Source organism: Lemur catta, chromosome 1 (genome assembly GCF_020740605.2).
Source record: "Lemur catta isolate mLemCat1 chromosome 1, mLemCat1.pri, whole genome shotgun sequence".
In the NCBI taxonomy this organism is placed as follows: domain Eukaryota; kingdom Metazoa; phylum Chordata; class Mammalia; order Primates; family Lemuridae; genus Lemur; species Lemur catta.
In genome coordinates, this window is record NC_059128.1 from 98,036,926 (window position 1) to 98,056,575 (window position 19,650).

The 19,650-nt window shown below is 42.8% G+C and overlaps 1 non-coding gene across 1 annotated transcript; it reads right to left on the reverse strand.

Moving 5' to 3' along the window:
- Window positions 1-5,646: 5,646 nt before the first annotated feature.
- Window positions 5,647-5,753, reverse strand: LOC123631221. The gene has a single exon (XR_006733080.1). It is a non-coding gene; the product is annotated as a U6 spliceosomal RNA (small nuclear RNA).
- Between the last annotated feature and the right edge of the window lie 13,897 nt (window positions 5,754-19,650).

Sequence of the window (19,650 nt, forward strand, 5' to 3'; positions counted from 1 at the left end):
CAGCCATCTGTGCAAAGGAAGCCTCTCTGGGCCCATTTAATCCTCCAATCCCTTAAAGACCAACAAATCTGCCTTTTGCCTTCTGCCTGCAGCCGGCAGCTGCCCTCTGAGTAGAGGGGAGTATAAGCTGGCAGGGGGGCCAGGCCTTCCTGAATGAACAAGATGAGAATTCCCCCAGCCTGGTGGGATTATCAGCCCCTCTCCTTCCCATCCCGCCAGGACACTTTATAAACATCACATTCATTAGCTCTTAAAGTGCATGGAAGTTTGAATAAAGGGGATAAAGTTGGTGCCAACTCTTGGGCACTGAAGGATACGATTTTTAGGATCTTGTTTGCGCCTCTCTGGGGTCGTGGTCCCTGCACACCAGAAAGGCAACTGGTCTCAGCTCTCTGAGCTGCACTTTCAGTGACCGGCATCGAGAAATCTTTCAGATTTCTCTGAGAAGGTCCTTTGGGATTATCCAGCTCAGTGCTTTTGACTTTTATTTTCTAGTAGAGGATCTCACTCCTTTTCAATTATAGCTGTATCAGATCGTTTGAAATGCACCACCTAAGACCCTCTCAGCCACACCAGGTCTTTGCCACTTGTTTTATTCCAGCTGCTGCGACAGCTGAACCCCCTCCCCTTGATCTCACACCTTTGGCCTCAGAAGTGCAGGAGTGTCGGACTCTCTGTGGGGTGAATGTTTGACCCACAAGAGGCAGGGGTTGGCGGATAAATTCTTTTCTCTTCCTCTTTCTGGACGGACTGGTCTAAGCTTCCGAAGTCCACACAGCTTCTTTAAAGAAGGTCCCAGGAAGATCTAGCGTCAGTGGAGACCGAGCGGTGGCCGGCTGGGCAGGGCACACTTGTGCCTGCTCTCCCTCCTCTGTCCCCCTGCCCTCATTCCTCAATGGCCCTTCCCAGCCACTGCAGTCCCCCACATAGTGTTAGAACACACGCTGCTGCCTAGAGCTCTGCTTCTTAGGGAACCTGGGCTAAGACAAGGGTCTTACAAGGATGAGGCACATCAAAGTGGGGCTACTCTGAGTGGAGAGAAACAGGGCCCAGGTGCCATCCCTTCTCCCCCCAGAGTTTCCAGGGCCGTGGCTGAGGAGCCTCCACGGGGGTCCTTGAAAGGCCTTTCATCTCGTTCAGTCCCGTCATTCTGCAGCTGAAGAAAGTGAAGCCCAAAGTCCCACATGAGTTCGAGGCAAAGCCAGACCAGACTTGGGCCTCCACTCCTACTCCAGCACCCTTTCTGGCCTGGCAGTTTAAGGGCTTTTGAAAGATTTTCCTTCCCCAAAACTTCTTCCCACACGGGCCTGCCACCAGAGGCTGAAGGCCCCTGTTACACTGCAGCGACCACCTGGCAGTCATGACACACAGACCCCTGGACGCAGGCTGGGACCCGAGTAGGCAGATAGAGGAAGGGGATAGATATGGGGACAGGGAAGGAAGGGTCAGTTATTCTGGAGAAAGGCAGCCGGGAAAGGTCTGACTAGGGACCTCTGTGTGTGGGAGACAGGACTGTGCACGGTTAGAAGGCTGCACAAGGACCCCAGGGCACGGGAGCACAGGGTGGGGGGAGAGTGAGGGGCCACAGAAGGAGATGGGGACTGTCTTTCTGTGGCAACTGGTATTGCCTGTAGGGTACTGTCCTTCAGGCTGAAGTCACCCTCAAGGAAGCTGGGCGGGTGACAAGAAGTCACACTGTGGGGAAAGAGAAGGAGGTATTTGCCCCAAATTGCTTTAAGATTCTTGTGGTTGTGACTGCTCAAAACAACTGGAGACAGGTTGATGATAAGAGAGGTTTTATATTATAAGGATACTGGGGCATCTGAACACATTGACTACCACATTAGAAAAAAAATTTTTTCCTTGGGGCCACAGTGTGGCCCATGGCCTCGGCCAGCAGCTCCCAAGTTTGTCACTCTTTCATCCGAGACAGAGAAGTCAAATGAACCTGTACTCTTCTAGGTAGCCCAATTCTAAGTTCCCAAGAAGGGATTCAGATTAGCCCGGCTCGAGCCAGGTGCCTGCTCTGCACCAGGTGGTGTACAAATACAGCTGCTCCCTCTCTAACCAGACAGCTGAGGGCACGAGAAGGGGACAGTTCGCTACCCTGGGCTTGCACAGTTGAACAGTAGCCCTGCGGTGGGAGACTGTGCTCTTATCTCACGCCTTAATGGAAGAGATCCCTGCTTTGTTCGCGCGCGCGTGCGTGTGTGTGTGTCCAGACCCTGGCAGAAGCCTACCGCCCCCTTACAGCCCAGAGCTTCGTTGTTCTTGGCTACCCCCTACACCTCCCCACTGTTGCTGACAGCTAGGAGAAGCTGAGAGGATCCCAGGGTCTGCCACTGTCCCAGTGTCCTCCCTTTTTCCTTTTCATTTCTTTCAAAAATTACCATCTCTTGCATGATTCCTGTGTGTTAAGCCCTGGGCTCAATGCTTCGTGCACATTCTCTCCTGAACCCTTGCAGCAGCTCTAAGGGAGGGGGATAACCTTGGCCCCTGCTCCACCAGCCTGTCCGTGGCGTGGTCGTGGGTGACCCTGGGCAGCCTGTCCTTGGTGCCTGCATTCTCCAGAAAGCTCCACAGGGAGGTTTTCCCACAGCTATGGCGAGCCATGGATAGTATCTTCTTGGAAAACTGCTTAAGAATTGTCACCGCTGGACTCTGTGTGGTCAGATTTGGGAATGTAATCATCTGTTGGAGAGTTACAGGAGGCCCAGAGCTATTGGTCTTTAGAAATTTTCGACTCTTCCTGGAGGCACCTTCATAGGCCTCACCCTCTGAAAGTTGGGAAGCCGTTCTCTGAGGGGACAGCCCTGCCTTCGTGGTTGGCCCAGTCTAGCAGAGGAAGCCTGGGCTTTGAGGGGGGAAACCCTAGCCTTTGGTGCCGTCAAGGCTATGTGATCCTGGAAGAGCCAGCCGGGTTCTCTGAGTCTGGGTGTCTTTGCCTGTAAAACGGACATGATCACAGCAGCCCCCTCCAAGGTTACTGCTCAGAGAAGGTGGCAGAAGCCTGACAGCTCATACTCATTGTCCGTGGGAAGAGACGTGGGAAGGCAACATTGCATTCAGAGAAGTTCAGCACTGAGCCGACATGGAGGTCGTCTGGAGAACCTACTGGGTCCCCTCCACCCTTGCCAAGTGGCTCCGCGTCCCTTCCCACACCAGAGGGGTGGCCCTGAGTTCCTCTGTGGGCTTTGATTCCGCAGACAGAGTCTATGGTGTGGAAAACACCACCCATAGGTCTGGATTTAGAAGCCTCACAGCAGCCTTTTCCACCACACGCTCAGGAGCAGGTCCTTGGGATTCCTCTGGGGCCACCGGCCTGCCTGAAAGGTGAGTCCAAGAATACACTCCAGTAAATGTCTCCAGTCTCAGGTTTTACTGAGAGATAAACATAATAACTTTGTCACACCTTTTTTTTCTGAGACAGTGTTGCTCTGTCACCTGGGCTAGAGTGCCGTGGCATTATCATAGCTCACTGCAACCTCAAACCCCTGGGCTAAAGTGATCCTCCTGCTTCAGCCTCCTGAGTAGCTGGGACTACAGGCACATGCCACCACCATGCCCGGCTAATTTTTCTATTTTTTTTTAGAGACAGGGTCTCGGGTCTCACTCTTGCTCAGGCTGGTCTCAAACTCCTGAGCTCAAGTGAACCTCCCTCTTTGGCCTCCCAAAGAGGATGAGAAGTGTGAGCTGCCACAGTTGGCCACGTCATGTTTTTTTAATCAGCTTTACTGAGGTATAATTTACACGCAATAAAATTGTTTAATCTTCAGTACAATTCGGTGAGTTTTGGTAAAAGTATACTCTCACAGAACCAGCACCACAGTCATGATACAGGATAATTCTAATGCCTCAAAATATTCCCTGTGCCCGCTGTAGTCACTCCCCTCTACCACCCCCAGCTCCTGGCGACCACGGATCTTTCTATCATACAGTCTTACATTCTGTATAAATGGAATCATGCAGCTTTTTTTGCCGGACTGCTTTCACTGAGCATGGTGTGTTTGATACTCGTTCATGTTGTAGTATGTGTTAGGAGCTCTGTGCTTTTTATTATTGCGTAGAATTCTATTGTCTGGATATACCCAGTTTGTTAATCCATGCACCAGTGAAGGACGTTTGGGTTGTTTCCAGTTTGGGGCTGTTACGATAAAGCTGCTAGGAATATACTGTGTACCGGTGTTTGTGTGGACAGAGGTTTCATTTCTCTTGGGTAAACACCTAGAAGTGGGATTGCTGGGTCATTGGTAAGTATATGTTTAACTTTATAAGATACTGCAGACTGTTTTCCAAAGTAACTATGTACCATGTCCAGTGATCTTTAATGTTAAAAACCTCAGGTACTCTGCCCGGTACTAGCAGTCAAGAGAGATTGCTTTCTAGGCTTAGAGCGTGGGTAACCACAGCTACATCCTCCTGATGGCAAATCAAGTTGAGCGTTTAACTCCTCTGCCCTGGAGGTTCCTCATCCCTGCAATGGAAGAGAGAAACTCTAAACTGGGTCATCCACCCCGATCCTATCTCTCATGCTCCGTTGCCCTTCCATGATCTTCCTGTGTTGGGCCCTGGCCTGAGTGCCAAGAGCAGAATCTATACATAATGTATGGATTGTCTGGGAATTAAGTTTCCACCCAAAGCAAAAAGCCCTAGTTGTCTCACTTTAAATTAACTATTCATTTGTTTGGCTACAGGATACCCCATCAAACCATGGGCCAGTCATAATTCTAAATGGCCCCGCAGACAAAGCTAGACAATTAACCAGGGGCAGTTCTCAGTTACCCAATAAGCATTTGCTACGCTGCACCAGGATAAGGCCCACACAAAACCAATATGTCTTACAACCTTACTGTGCTAGCCTGACCACTGTGTGAGCATTGTCATTTCTCCTTGACAGATGATTAAACAGAAAGTTGGAGCTGTGAACTAACCCGTTCAAGGCACCCCGCAGAGGCCAGAGTGGACACCCAGGTCTTCCTGCTGCACGGTTCCTTCCCCGGTGAACCAGTTCTAACAGGCATGAAACAAGGCAGTCCAGTTTTTGCCCAGAGCATTCCTGAAAACAGTTGAAAACAGTGACCCCGGCATAAAACCGTGCTCTCTCCATAAGAACATTGCTTCGGTTCAGAGTTTGTTCCTGATTAAGGCATTGACACAGTGATGAAAATCTCACATAAGCAAAGTTACTACAAATAGAAACCCTTATAATAATTTGTTAGTGAAACTATGCTCAGTGTTTATGAGACAGACATGAAAGTATAATTACACAAGGGGGCCTATTCCGCTGCAGATTTTTTGTGCAATGTGACGAACTTTACTATGTCTTTAATATAATTTAAAACCAGTATGCTAACAAGAGTGAACAGTGAACACTTAATTAGAAATGCTTTTATGTGTGTTTAGAAACGCACTGGGAGAAAAATTCTGATGGTTTTGGTCTAAAGAGACATAAATGCTGAGGTTTTGTATGTGACTTATTTCTTTTTGATTAGGTTCTTACTCTCCATGAACAGGGTCCACAAATGGACGTCAGGGATCTTTGAACTGCCTGAAATTGTATGCAACATGTTTTGAGGATATATATTTTTTCTGGAATCCCTAGCTTTCATCAGATTCTCAAAGGCCTCTGTGATACAGTCACAAGTTTGAATCATTTACCTCTTCAGTTTTTTTCTTTCTTTTTTTTCCCATTGGCCATGCTAATCTTCTCTGTATCGTTCCAATTTTAGTACATGTGCTGCCCGAGCGAGCACATCTTCAGTTTCTTTCTGCTGTTGCAGTGGGAGTCAAAATTATTCCACTGACTTTAGAGGAGTGTTCCAAGTTGGAATCATTCTTTTAAAAAGTAGTCTGGGCTGGGTGCAGTGGCTCACGCCTGTAATCCTAGCACTCTGGGAGGCCGAGGTGGGTCGATCGCTTGAGGTCAGGAGTTCGAGACCAGCCTGAGCAAGAGTGAGACCTTGGCTCTACTAAAAATAGAAATAAATTATCTGGCCAACTAAAAATATACATAGAAAAAATTAGCCGGGCATGGTGGCACATGCCTGTAGTCCCAGCTACTCAAGAGGCTGAGGCAGGAAGATCACTTAAGCCCAGAAGTTTGAGGTTGCTGTGAGCTAGGCTGATGCCACGGCACTCACTCTAGCCCTGGCAACAGAGCGAGACTCTGTCTCAAAAAAAAAAAAAAAAAAAAAAGTGGCCGGGATCTTCTGCTTTTGGCAGTGTGATTGGATTAGAATCTCTGAAGGGCTTTCTCTTTATAAAACTAGATCTTGGAGGGGAAATGCTTTTAATGCATTGCTGGATATGCAAGAAGTAAGGGAAATCTCCAAGGTTCCCCCCACTAAAATCAAACACACAAAAACCATGGAGCGGAGGCTGGGACAGAGAACAACAGAGAGCAAAGGACAGGCTGGCTGTTGGGTGGGCAAATGCCCAGTCACCTGCCCTGGCTTCCCAAGACCCCACACTTACTTAGGTCTCTCTAAGGGATTGTGTATTGTCAATGCCTGTCCCTTCTGAGGTCTCCTCTGCATCACAGAGGACAAGCCAGGAACTGCATTTTCTAGACTCCTCTGCCACATGGAGCTTCAGCTGAGCCTGCAGATGAGAGGCTCTTGTGAGAGATTTGGAATGCAGGTGGAAGGCAGAGGACTCAACTTTCCAGAGGTGTTGCAGGCAGACTCTAGGCAGATGTGTGTTCACTGCCACTTCCGGGTGTGCTTCCCAGAATCACCTGCAATGGTGCTGCACCCTGAGTGAATGGGTGGGAGCTTCCCAGAGGCTCTTGAGATTAGGGTGGTCGCAGGACAAGCCCTTCAGATCCACCCACTTGGGTGCTACAGATTAAAGTGTAGTGAAAGGCTCCCTCACCTTTGTTCCTCCAGCCTTCCAATGGTTGTATAAACCTCTATTTCCATGTATCCAAAACATAGGCACTTGGCATGCCAATGATCAACTTCTTGCCTCTCAACTCTAAATTCACTTTTTAATGCCTGTTCTGTGATAATGGGCGAAACTCCTTTAAACGTATCTCTTCCTATGAATATGATCTAAACCTTTTTGGTAGAGAGCCCTGAAGGCCACTGGGGGAGGAAGCAGCTTCTGCTGCTGGCTCTAGTGCTGTACCTTCAGTGAGTGGTGTGGTGGAAGGACAGTTGGTGGTGCTCTGTCCCAGTCACACATCCAGGACACACAGTCCCTAAGTGACCTTGAAGCCTCTACCCAGCTTGGTGATCGCCTTCCTGTGGCCCTCCAACATGGACAGGGGTGCTCCAGGCCTCCCTTCCCCATTGGTGCCCTGACTCCCTCTGTGCACCTGTATGCCTGCCCACCTGCCCCCTAGGTGCAACTCAGCTGTGCCCCAGAAGGTTGCTTCTTGCCTATCCAGTGACTGCAGACAAGCTCTGGGCCAGGCCACCTTGTGAACTTCTCTGCCATCCAGTGGGCTGCAACCACGTACCCAAAGAGGTCTGAACCCCAGCTTGGGAAGGGATCCCTCCCCAAGTTTGTCCTTCCTTAGGTAGTTTCTCTTAGCCCTATAGTTCTCTTTCCATCTTGTAGTTACTCTTCTGTCATAGCTTAATAATTCTTTGTGTTAAATTTTCTCTGTTTAAGTCGCTGTATGGTTTCTCTCTCCTGACTGGACACAGATGGATATAGTTGGAATACATAGAGTGTATGGCTTTGGTTTTCCTAATAACACCCTGACTGATAAAGGCTAACATAGCCCTAGATCTGTAAACACTCTGGCACCCAGCCGAAGCAAACGTATATCTCCGGGGTTTACTACCCTGCTTAGGTCGTCAGAACTCATTTATTCATTCAACAAAGATTTGCTGAGTGCCTATTACATATCAGTCATTGTTCTAGAGGATAGGGATATAGCAATGAACAAAACAAAAGTCCTACCATACATTTTCCCAGAAATGTATTATCAAGCACAGAAGGAAACAAGCCACCATGAATGAGAACAGATGACAAAAAAAAAACACAAACATTTAGGTTATTTGTTATTAACCTAAGGTTTTTGTTACTACAGTTATCAGATAGGAGATATAAAATAACCAGATAGGAAATGTGTAAAAGAAATAAGAGCTTATTCACAGAAATAAGCGAGGGATCAAAAAGACAATAATAAATGTTGGTGAAGATGTAAAGAAACTGAACAATCATACATTGCTGGTGGGATTACAAAATGGTATGGCCCCTTTGGAAAACAGTCTGGCAGTTCCTTAAACTGTTAAACATATATTTAGAACTCCAATTTGTCTGGCAGCAGACTTCTCAATGTAAACCATACAGGCCAGGAGAGAGTAGGCTGATATTTTCAAAGTGCTGAAAGAAAAAGAAAACCTGTCATACAAGAACACTGTATCCAGCAAAGCTATTCTTCAAATATGAAGGAGAGATAAAGTCTTTTCCTGACAAACAAAAGCTAAGAAAATTCACCACCACCAGACCTGTGCTATAAAAAATGCTAAAAGGAGTTCTTCAATACGAAAGAAAAAAAAAAACCTCACTAACATGCAAGAAGACATTTAAAGGCATAAAATCCGCTGGCAAAATTAAGGACAAAGTACAAAGACAACCCCAGACTACTACACTACTATGATTGTGGTGTACAATTCACTCATAACTCTAGTATGAAGACAAATCTAAAAGACAAATCTATCAAAAATAATATTAGCTACAGCAACTTGTGAAGAGATAGACAACCTAAAATATGTAAATTGAGACAACAAAAAGTAAAAGTGCGGGTGGATGGAGTGAAAGTATAGAGTTTTTTTAGTTTTTTTTCTTTGTTTCTATTCTGTGTGTGTATGTGTGTGTGTGTGTGTGTGTGTGTGTGATCTAAGATAAGCTGTCATGTCTTTAAAATAACTTGTTATATCTATAAGATGTTTTTTGTAAGCCACATGGAAACCATAATACAAAAACCTATATTACATACGCTAACAATAAAAAGCAACAAATTAAAACATACTACCAGAGAAAAATCACTTAACCATAAAGAAAGAAAAGAAGGAAAAAAGGAAGGGTTACAAAACAACCGGAAAACAAGCAACAAAATAGCAGTAGTAAATCCTTACTTTTCAATAACACTGAACATAAATGGACTCAATTCTCCAATTTAAAGACACAGGGTGGCTGAATGAATAAAGAAACAAGACCCACCTATATGCTGCCTGTAAGAAACCCACCTGACCTATGAAGACACACACAGACTGAAAGTGAAGGATAGAAAAAGATATTCCATGCAAGCGGAAACCAAAAAAGAGCAGGAGTAGCTACAGTTTTATCAGGTAAAGTAGACTACAAGTCAAAGACTGTAAAAAGAGACAAAGAAAGTTGCTACATAATAATAAAGGGGTCAATTCAGCAAGAGGATATAACAACCATAAATATCTATGGACCCAATGGTGAAGCGCCCAAGTATATGAAGCAAACATTAATATATCTAAAGGGAGAGATAGACTGTAATGTAGTAATAGCAGGGGACTTCAACACCTCACTCTCAGTAATGGACAGATCACCAGGCAGAAAATCAACAAAGAAAGATCAGAATTAAGTTAATACATATCAAACCAAATAGGCTGAACTGACATTTACAGAACATTTCACCCAAATGCCGCAGAGTACATATTCTTTTCATCAACATATGGAACATTCTCCAGACTAGACCACATCTTAGGCCACAAAACCAGTCTGAAAAAATTCAAAAAAGTAGAAATCTTATCAAGTATCTTTTCTGACCACAATGGAATAAAACTATTACAGAAATCAATTACAAGAGGAACCTTGGAAGATACACAGACACATGGAAATTGAACAACATGCTCCTGAATGATCAATGACTCAATGAAGAAATTAAGAAGGAAATTTAAAAATTTCTTGAAACAAATAAAAATGGAAACACAACATACCAAAATCTATGGGATACAGCAAAAGCAGTACTAAGAGCGAAGTTCATAGCAATAAGCACTTACATCAAAAAAGTAGAAAGACTTCAAATAAACAACCTAATGATGCACTTCAAGGAACTAGAAAAGCAAGATCAAAGTAAATTCAAAATTAGCATAAGGAAAGAAATACTAAAGATCAGAGCAGAAATAAATAAAATTGAGACTAAAAAGATACAGAAGATCAACGAAATGGAAAGCTGATTTTTGAAAAGATAAACAAAACTGACAAACCTTTAGCTAGACTAAGAAAAAAAGAGAGAAGACCAAAATAAATAAAATATGAAACAAGAAAGGAGATATAATAAGAGACCACAGAAATAAAAAGAATCATTAGAGACTGTTATGAACAACTATACACCAACAAATTCTTCTATATGAAAACCTAGAAGAAATGGATAAATTCTTTGACACACACAACTTACCAAGACTGAACAATGAAGAAATAGAAAACCAAAACAAACCAATAACAAGTTAAGAGACCAAAGCTGTAATAAAAGTCTCCCATCAAAGAAAAGCCCAGGACCTGATGGCTTCACTGCTTAAATCTTCCAAAACTTAAAGAATGAATGCTAATTCTACTAAAACTCTCAAAAAAAAAATTAAACAGGAGGGAATACTTCCAAATTCATTCTACAAGGCCAGCATTACCCTGATACCAAAGCCAGACAAGGACACAACAAAACAAAGACAACTACAGGCCAATATCACTGATGAACATAGATGCAAAAATCTTCAATGAAATACTAGTAAACAGAATTCAGCAGCACATTAAAAAGCTCATTTACCAGGATCAAGTGGGACTCATCCCAGAGATGCAAGGATGGTTCAACATAAGCAAATCAATAAATATGGTGCATCACACTAACAGAACCAAGAACAAAAACCATATGATCATTTCAATGTATGCTGAAAAACCAATAAAATTCAACATCCCTCTATGATAAAAACCCTCAATAAACTCAGTAAAGGAAGAACATACCCCAAAATAATAAAGGCTATATATTACAAATCCACAGCCAACATCATATTGAATGGTGAAAAATTGAAAGCCTTTCCTCTAACATCTGGAACAAAGCAAGAATGCCCACTTTCACCACTTTTAATAATTGTAATACTAGAAGTCCTAGCTGTAGCAATTAGGCAAGAGAAAGAAATAAAGAGCATCTAAACTGGAAAGGAAGAAGTCAAATTAGCCTTGAATGTAGATAACATGATCTCATATTTAGAAAAACTTAAAGACTCCACCAAAGATCCATTAGAACTGATAAACAAATTCAGTAAAGTTGAAGGATACAAAATCAACATACAAAAATCGGTAGCATTTTTATATACCAACAGTGAACGATCTGAAATAGAAATCAAGAAAGCAGTCACATTGACAATAGCTACAAAGAACATAAATATCTAGGAATCAATTTCACCAAAGAGGTCAAAGATCTATACAAGGAAAACTACAAAACACAAGGAAAACTATAAAACACAGATGAAAGAAATTGAAGAGGACAAATAAATACAAAGATATTCCATGCTCATGGACTGGAAGAATTAATACTTTTAAAATGACAATACTACACAAAGCAATTTATAGATTCAATACAATCCCTATCAAGATACTAATAACATTCTTCAGAGAAATAGAAAAAACAATCCTAAAATTTATATGGAACCACAAAATACTCCAAATAGCCAAAGCAATTCTGAGCAAAAAGAACAAAGGGCAAAAAGCTGGAGGCATCACACTACCTGACTTTAAAATATACTACAAAGCTATAGTAACCAAATCAGCATGGTACTGGCATACAGACACATAGACCAATGGAACAGAATAGAGAACCCAGATATAAATCCATGCATTTACAGCCAACTCATTTTCAACAAAGGTGCTGAGAACATACAATAGGGAAAGGACAGATTCTTCAATAAATGGTGTTGGGAAAACTGGATAACTATATGCAGAAGAAGGAAACTGTATCTATTTCTCACCATATACAAAAATAAAATCGAAATGAACTCAAGACTTAAATCTAAGACCTGAAAGTATGAAACTATTAAAAGAAAACATTGGGGAAATGCTCCGGGACATTGGTCTGGGCAAAGATTTTCTTAGTAAGACCTCAAAAGCACAGAGAACAAAAGCAAAAATAGACAAATGTGATTACATCAGGCTAAAAAGCTTCTACACAGCTAAGGAAACAATCAACAAATTGAAGAGACAACTCACAGAGTGGGAGAAAATATTTTTAAACTATCCATCTGACAAAAGATTAATAACCAGAATATATGTGGAGCTCAAACACCTTGATAGGAAAAAACCAAATAATGCAATTTAAAAATGGGCAAAAGATCTGAATACACATATCTCAAAAGAAAACATACAAATGGCCAATAGGCATATGAAAAAATGCTCAGCATCACTAATCATCAGAGAAATGCAAATCAAAACCATAATGACATATCATCTTACCCAGTTAAAGTGGCCTTTGTAAAAAAGACAGGAAATAACTGATGCTGGTGAGGATGTGGCGAAAGGGGAACCCTTGCCCACTGGTGGTGGGAATGTAAATTAGTGCAGCCACTGTGGAGAATATTATGAAGGTTCCTTAAAAAACTAAAAATAGAACTACTGTTCCAACAAATTCCACTACTGGGTTTATATCCAAAAGAAAGGAAATCAATTTATCAACATATCTGCACTCCCATGTTTATTGCAGCACTATCCATAATAGCCAAAATACTGAGTCAGCCTCAGTGCTCATTGGTGGATAAAGGGCTAAAGAAAATGTGGTGTACACACACACACACACACACACACACACACACACACACACACACACACACAGAGGAATATTATTTAACCCTCAAAAAGAATGAAATCTTGTTATTTGAAGCAACATGAATGGAAGTGGAGGTCATTATGTTAAGTGACATAAGCCAAATGCAGAAAGACAAATATCAAATGTTCTCACTCACATGTGGGAGCTAAAAAAGTGGATCTCATGAAGATAGAGAGTAGAATGGTAATTACCGAAGGCCAGGAAGGGGAGGGGGAGTGGGGATGAAGACAGAGGTTGATTAATGTGTTCAAATATGCAGGTAGATGGAAGAAAGAAGACCTTGTGTTCAACAGATCAGTAGGGTGACCATAGTTCACATTAATCTATTGCACATTTTAAAACAGCTAGAAGAGAATAATTCCAATATTCCTAGCATAAAAAGATAAATATTTAAGGTGATGGGTATCCCAGTTACCCTGATTTGATTATATGAATGTATCAAATTATCACATGTACCCTGGAAATATGTGCATCCATTATATATCAATGAAAAATTAAAAATTAAAATACTTAATAAAAAATAAAGTACGAGAAAGCCTGAGTAGTCCAATAGCTATTGAAGAAATTGGATCACTAACTTAAAAAAATCAAGCTTAGATAGTTTTCAGGCAATTCCTAGCAGATTTTCAGGGAACAAATTACAGATTCAACGTGATTTATGATGGAGTTATGTCCTAAAAACCCCATCATAAATTGAAAATATTGTTAAGTTGAAAATGCATTTAATATACCTAACCTACCAAACATCATAGTTTACCTTAGCCTACTTAAACATGCTCAGAATACTCTAGCCTACAGTTGGGAAAAGATTTATATTCAAAATTTGAAGTATGGTTTCTACTGAATGCAAATCTCTGTAGCACAATCAGAAAGTAAAAAAATATTATGTTGGGGACTGTCTGTATTCTAATTTTAAACTTACAAAAAATATCAGAAGATGCAGTACTCCCCAATTCTATATGAGGTTAGTATAAATTTGATAAAAAACTAGTCAAGGACTATATGAAAATGAAAATAACAGACAAGAATCTCTCATGAACAAGGATGGAAATATTATAAACAAAATTTAGTAGACAGAATCCAACAGTGTATAGTAAGACAATTTATCATGACTAACCTGGATTCATCCCAAGCATATCAGGATGGTGTAACAGAAAAATCCATAATTTTAATTGATCACATTAATGAGTTAAAGGAGAAAAGTTATATGATTATCTAAATAGATGTAGTAAGGCATTTGGTAAAAGTCAACATCTTTTCATAATAAAAGCTCTTAGTAAAGCAGAAATAAAATGAAACTTTCTAATGTTAAAGGGTTATTTTCTTTCTTTCTTTCTTTTTTTTTTTTGAGACAAAGTCTCACTCTGTTGCCCAGGCTGTAGTGCCGTGGCGTCAGCCTAGCTCACAGCAACCTCAAACTCCTGGGCTTAAGGGATCCTACTGCCTCAGCCTCCCGGGTAGCTGGGACTACAGGCATGCGCCACCATGCCCAGCTCATTTTTTCTATATATATTTTTAGTTGGCCAGATAATTTCTTTCTATTTTTAGTAGAGACGGGGGTCTTGCTCTTGCTGAGGCTGGTCTCGAACTCCTGACCTCGAGTGATCCACCCGCCTCGGCCTCCCAGAGGGCTAGGATTACAGGCGTGAGCCACTGCACCTGGCCTAAAAGGTTATTTTCTGAAGAAATACAGTAGTCATCACTCTTAATGATAAACCATTATAAGCATTGTTCCTTTAAGAGCAGAGTAAGACAAAGACGTCTGCTATCATCCCTTCTGTTCAATAAGGCAAAGGCAGGACAGATATAAGAAGAAAAACAGAAACAACACTGTCATTATTTGCCATTTATATAATTGTATACATACAAAACCCCAAAATAATCTACAAATTATTAGAATTAATAAGAGCCCAGCAAGGTTGTTAACTACAAAAATATAAAAACTGGAAGAAGGTATTTGTGACATATATAACTGACAAAAATTAATATCCAGCATATGGGTGTGTATCTTAAAATAAGAAAAACACAAACCAGTAGAAAAATGGACAAAAGACATGAATAGGCACTTTACAAAAAAAAAAAGGAAACATAATTACCATGAAACATGAAAAGATGCTCAACTTCATCGACAATCAGGTAAATATAAATCAATGCCACAATAAGATACCATTTTACTCCAACTCTATTGGCAAAAATTAAGAAATGTACTAACACCAAATGCTGGTGAAAATGCAGCTCAGTGGAATCTCTCATACACCACAGGTGTAAATTGGCACAACTCTGAAAAACATTTTGGCAATATTTTGTAAAATTGAACTAGATATGTTGTAGGGAAATTCTTGCACATGCATAAGAATATTCATTGTGGTACTATTTACAAAAAATTGGAGGCTATCAAGTGTCCACCAATAGAAGACTGGAAAAGTAGTATTAATATATTCACAGAGTGAATGTACTACAGTTACATACATCAACCTGGTCAAATATGATGTGTGAAAAAGGAAAGTTGCGGAAAACTAAAGTCAAACTTTTACAAAGCTAAAAAAAAATGAACTAAATATTTTTTTAGTGATACAGATGTATGTGATAAAACGACATACTTTTAAAATAGCTGAGTGTGGTGGCATGCACCTGTAGTTCCAGCTACTTGGGAGGCTGGGGTGGGAGGATGGTTTGAGCCCAGGAATTCGAAATTGCAGTGCCCTGTGATCACTGCTATGTGACTAGCCACTGCACTTCAGCCTGGGCAATATAGTAAGACACTATCTCTATTAAAAAAAAAAAAAAGGAAAAGAAAAAAAATCAAGTAAATGATCCAGATGAAATTCAAGCTAGTATTACCTCTGGTAAGGAAGCAAGGTAAGACAGGAAAGGGATATACAGGTGCATGCATCAATAGGTAATGCTCTAGTTCCTAAGTGGGATGGTGGGTTTCGAATGTTCACTTTATGTTACATTTGTTCTTTTGATGTATCACATACTATCTATTAATATTAAAATTTTTTAAGGGGCCTGTAGTTTCTCTCTTTCACCACTACGTGGCAGGCTAGCACGTTAGTAAAATAAGTCCTGCTTGGGAAAGGCTGGTGAAAATGCAAATATACCTAATGGCCAGTAGCATCCTAATTTCCTCACAGGAGCATATATAAAATAGGGCTTTATGTTCTCAGCGTGTTTACGTGCACAGCAGCTCAGGCGTACGGTACTGGGGCATGGATCTTGCAGCCATTTGGCCGGGGCTTGTTTTTTCTTTCTCTTTGCCTGGTTACGTAACCATTTTGCAAACTTAGAAGTGTATCTGTTTGAATGTTGATTCTTATCTCTGAGAATTTTCCAGTATTTCCCAAGGTGTTCATTCCTAAATTAATAACAGGAAGCATGAGGGCGGGCCTTCATGGCCCTTTTATGGCTATTGATTTGGGGCTATGTTTTTCACCACTAGCGTTAGAACTACCGTTTAATGACTGTGGATGACACTGTTGTAATATATAAAAGAACGTTTAAAATTTGGTAACAACCAATGTTAAAAAAGCAACACAACAGTCATCAAATTCGCTCATAGAATGTCTGGTGCCAAATAGCTTGTTCACATGACGTGATCGATGTGACGCTGACAAATGTTGGCAGGTATTTTTGTTTTAGCAGCCAATGTTATGCCACCAGGTGGCAACAGCACAAACAGTTCCCCAGCCACCCACTTGAGGTCTCACTCTCTAGACCTGCCCTGCCGGCTACACGTGAGGCAATTGAGCACTTGAAATAAGTTGTGCTGTAAGCCTAAGACACACATGGATTTTGAAGACTTTTTTTTTGAAGATGAAAAAAAGTCAAATGTCTCTTAATGATTTTTAATATTGATTACACGCTGAAATAATGTGTTAGATTTGTTGGATTAAATAAAATATTTTATTAAAATTCATTTCACAGCCTGGGCAACACAGTGAGACCTAGTCTCTAAAAAAAAAAAAAAAAAAATTAGCTGGGCGTGGTAGCGCACACCGCTTGTAGTCCCGGCTATTTCGAGGCTGAGGCAGGAGGATCGCTTGAGCCCAGGAATTTGAGGCTGCAATGAGCTGTGATCGTGCCACTGTGCTCCAGCCTGGGCGACAGAGCAAGAGCCTGTCTCAAAAAAGAAAAAAAAAATCATTTCACCTATTTCTTTTTACCTTTTTAAAAATGTGGCTACTAGAAAACAAAACTACATAAGTGGTTTGCACTCTATTTCTTTTTTTTATTATTTGAGCATATTATGGGGGTACAAAAGTTTAGGTTATGTATATTGCCCTTGCTCCCCCCTCCATCAGAGCTTCAAGCGTGTCCATCCCCTGGACGGTGCGCATCGTGCTCATTATGTATGTATACACCCATCCCCTCCCCTCACACATCTGCCGGACACCTGATTAATGTTATTCCTAAATGTGCTCTTAGGTGATGATCAGTGAAACCAATTTGATGGTGAGTACATGTGGTGCTTATTTTTCCATTCTTGGGATACTTCACTTAGTAGAATGGGTTCCAGCTCTATCCAGGAAAATACAAGAGCTGCTATATCACCATTGTTTCTTATAGCTGAATAGTACTCCATGGTATCCATATACCACATTTTATTAATCCACTCATGTATTGATGGGCACTTGGGTTGTTTCCACATCTTCGCAATTGGGAATTGGGTTCGCACTATATTTCTACTGGACAGCAGTGCCTTAGACGTTATGACCAACACGGTATTTGTGTATTGCAGTATTAGTTATTACAACACTGCACCTGTGATCCCTGCACTCGCGCCTGGCTTCAGGGTGTGTCCGGTGCAGTCGCACAGGGTCCCCCCCCCCACTCAGGAGGGCCTCGCATGTGGTTTAATGCTCTGTCATTCCCTTGAAAACTTTAATTTTATCTTTGAATTGGTCTTCTAAGCGAAGTCTCATAAGACAATGGAGCACGTTCCAGGGGCCTGAAGCCTTGGTTCCTCCGCTGTCCGCCTCCTGCCCCCCCCCCCCCCCCAGCTCCTGTCGGGAGACTGTCGCCGCTTCCCGCCCCGGCAGCGGCCCTGGGGACGCTCGGGGTGCGCGCCCGACGTGGGGCGGGGTGTGGTGGCGGCCACCCCCCACTCCCCGGGGCTGGCCGGGCAGGAGCGGGTCTCTAGCACACCCGATCTAGGGCCTGGAGGCGGCCGGCTCGGAGGTCGCAATACCGTTGTGGGTTGCATTCTGCCATGGGTTTGGGCGTTGGGCCCACGGCAAGGGGAGACACGTGGCCTGTGTTTTTCAGAGGCCTCCCGCCAGGGGGCGCACGGTGGCGGCGGCCACGGGCCCGCGGGAGCTGGAACGCAAGCTCCTAGCGACAGGGATCAGCCCTCCGCGCCGCTGCGGGTCTGCGCCTGCCCCAGAGTGTCCGCGTGCGCGAGGGAGCGCGCGGGGTCTGACTCCGGCCTTGGGAGGGGCCGGCAGGGGAGGGGGATCCTCTCTTCCTCCTTCGTACCCTCCTCAGCCTTTCTTGTGTTTGTCTCTTAGGGGCAGTTCAAGGTGTCAACGGAAAAGAAACCAAACTCTGTAAAATAATTTTAAAGAGATTTATTCTGAGCCAAATTTGAGGATCATGACCCGGAGCCAGGCCCAAGAGGCCTTGAGCAAGTGGACTGGCTGTGGCTGGGTTCCAGTCTGCTTTTATACATTTCAGGGACACAGGGGTTACAGATAAAGTCATAAATCAATACGTGGGACTCATGCATTGGTTTGGCCCGAAAAGGTGGGCCATCTCGAAGCAGGGGCGGGGGGGGGGGGCTTGCAGGTTATAGGTGGGTTTAAAGATTCTTTGGCTTGTAATTGGTTAAAGACAGGAAGCTTTGTCTAAGGGGTTGGAATGTTTTAACATAGTTGCTGTTTATCAGAGATAAGCCACCAGACATAGGCTTGTGTAAATTGAGGGCCTGTAGGTTTGTCTTGCATACCCTTAGGCTTGTTAATGGGTTACAAAGGATGTCCCCCGGAAGGGAGGGGGGCATGATGAGGCATGTCTGACCTCCCTCCTCCTGGTAGGCAATTTAGGGTAAGGATATTCCTTTGGCCACGAGGGGGTCCATTCAGTCAGCCGGTGGGGGGTGAGCCTTAAAATTTTATTTTAGGTGACAAAGGCATCCTCTGAGGATGAGCTATTACAAATGAATTGGGTAATTCGGTAATGCCACGTGCGAGTTAAATGGCATGGTATCTGCATTTAAAACTGGTGTTGCACAATATGAAGATGAGTGGTAAAATTTTTGCTAATAATTTATTTTTTTTATTTTTTATTTTTTTTTTGAGACAGAGTCTCACTTTGTTGCCCGGGCTAGAGTGAGTGCCGTGGCATCAGCCTAGCTCACAGCAACCTCAGACTCCTGGGCTTAAGCGATCCTACTGCCTCAGCCTCCCGAGTAGCTGGGACTACAGGCATGAGCCACCATGCCCGGCTAATTTTTTTGTATATATATTTTTAGTTGGCCAGATAATTTCTTTCTATTTTTAGTAGAGACGGGGTCTCACTCTTGCTCAGGCTGGTCTCGAACTCCTGACCTCGAGCGATCCACCCGCCTCGGCCTCCCAGAGCTAGGATTACAGGCGTGAGCCACCGCGCCCGGCCTTTGCTAATAATTTAAAATTTTAATTTTTCTGTACTTAGTAAGTAGCAAATAATAATACTGTCTTCTGACAGTAAGTCAATGGAGAGATGGGTGGAAGAAAGGAAAAAGCTTTCTGCTGCCTTTTGAACAAGGGGCCCTGCATCTTCATTTTGCACTGGGCCCACCAATGATGTAGCCAGTCCTACCTCCTCCGTCTGCATTGCCAGCGTTCTGGGCTGTGAATACTCCTCTACGT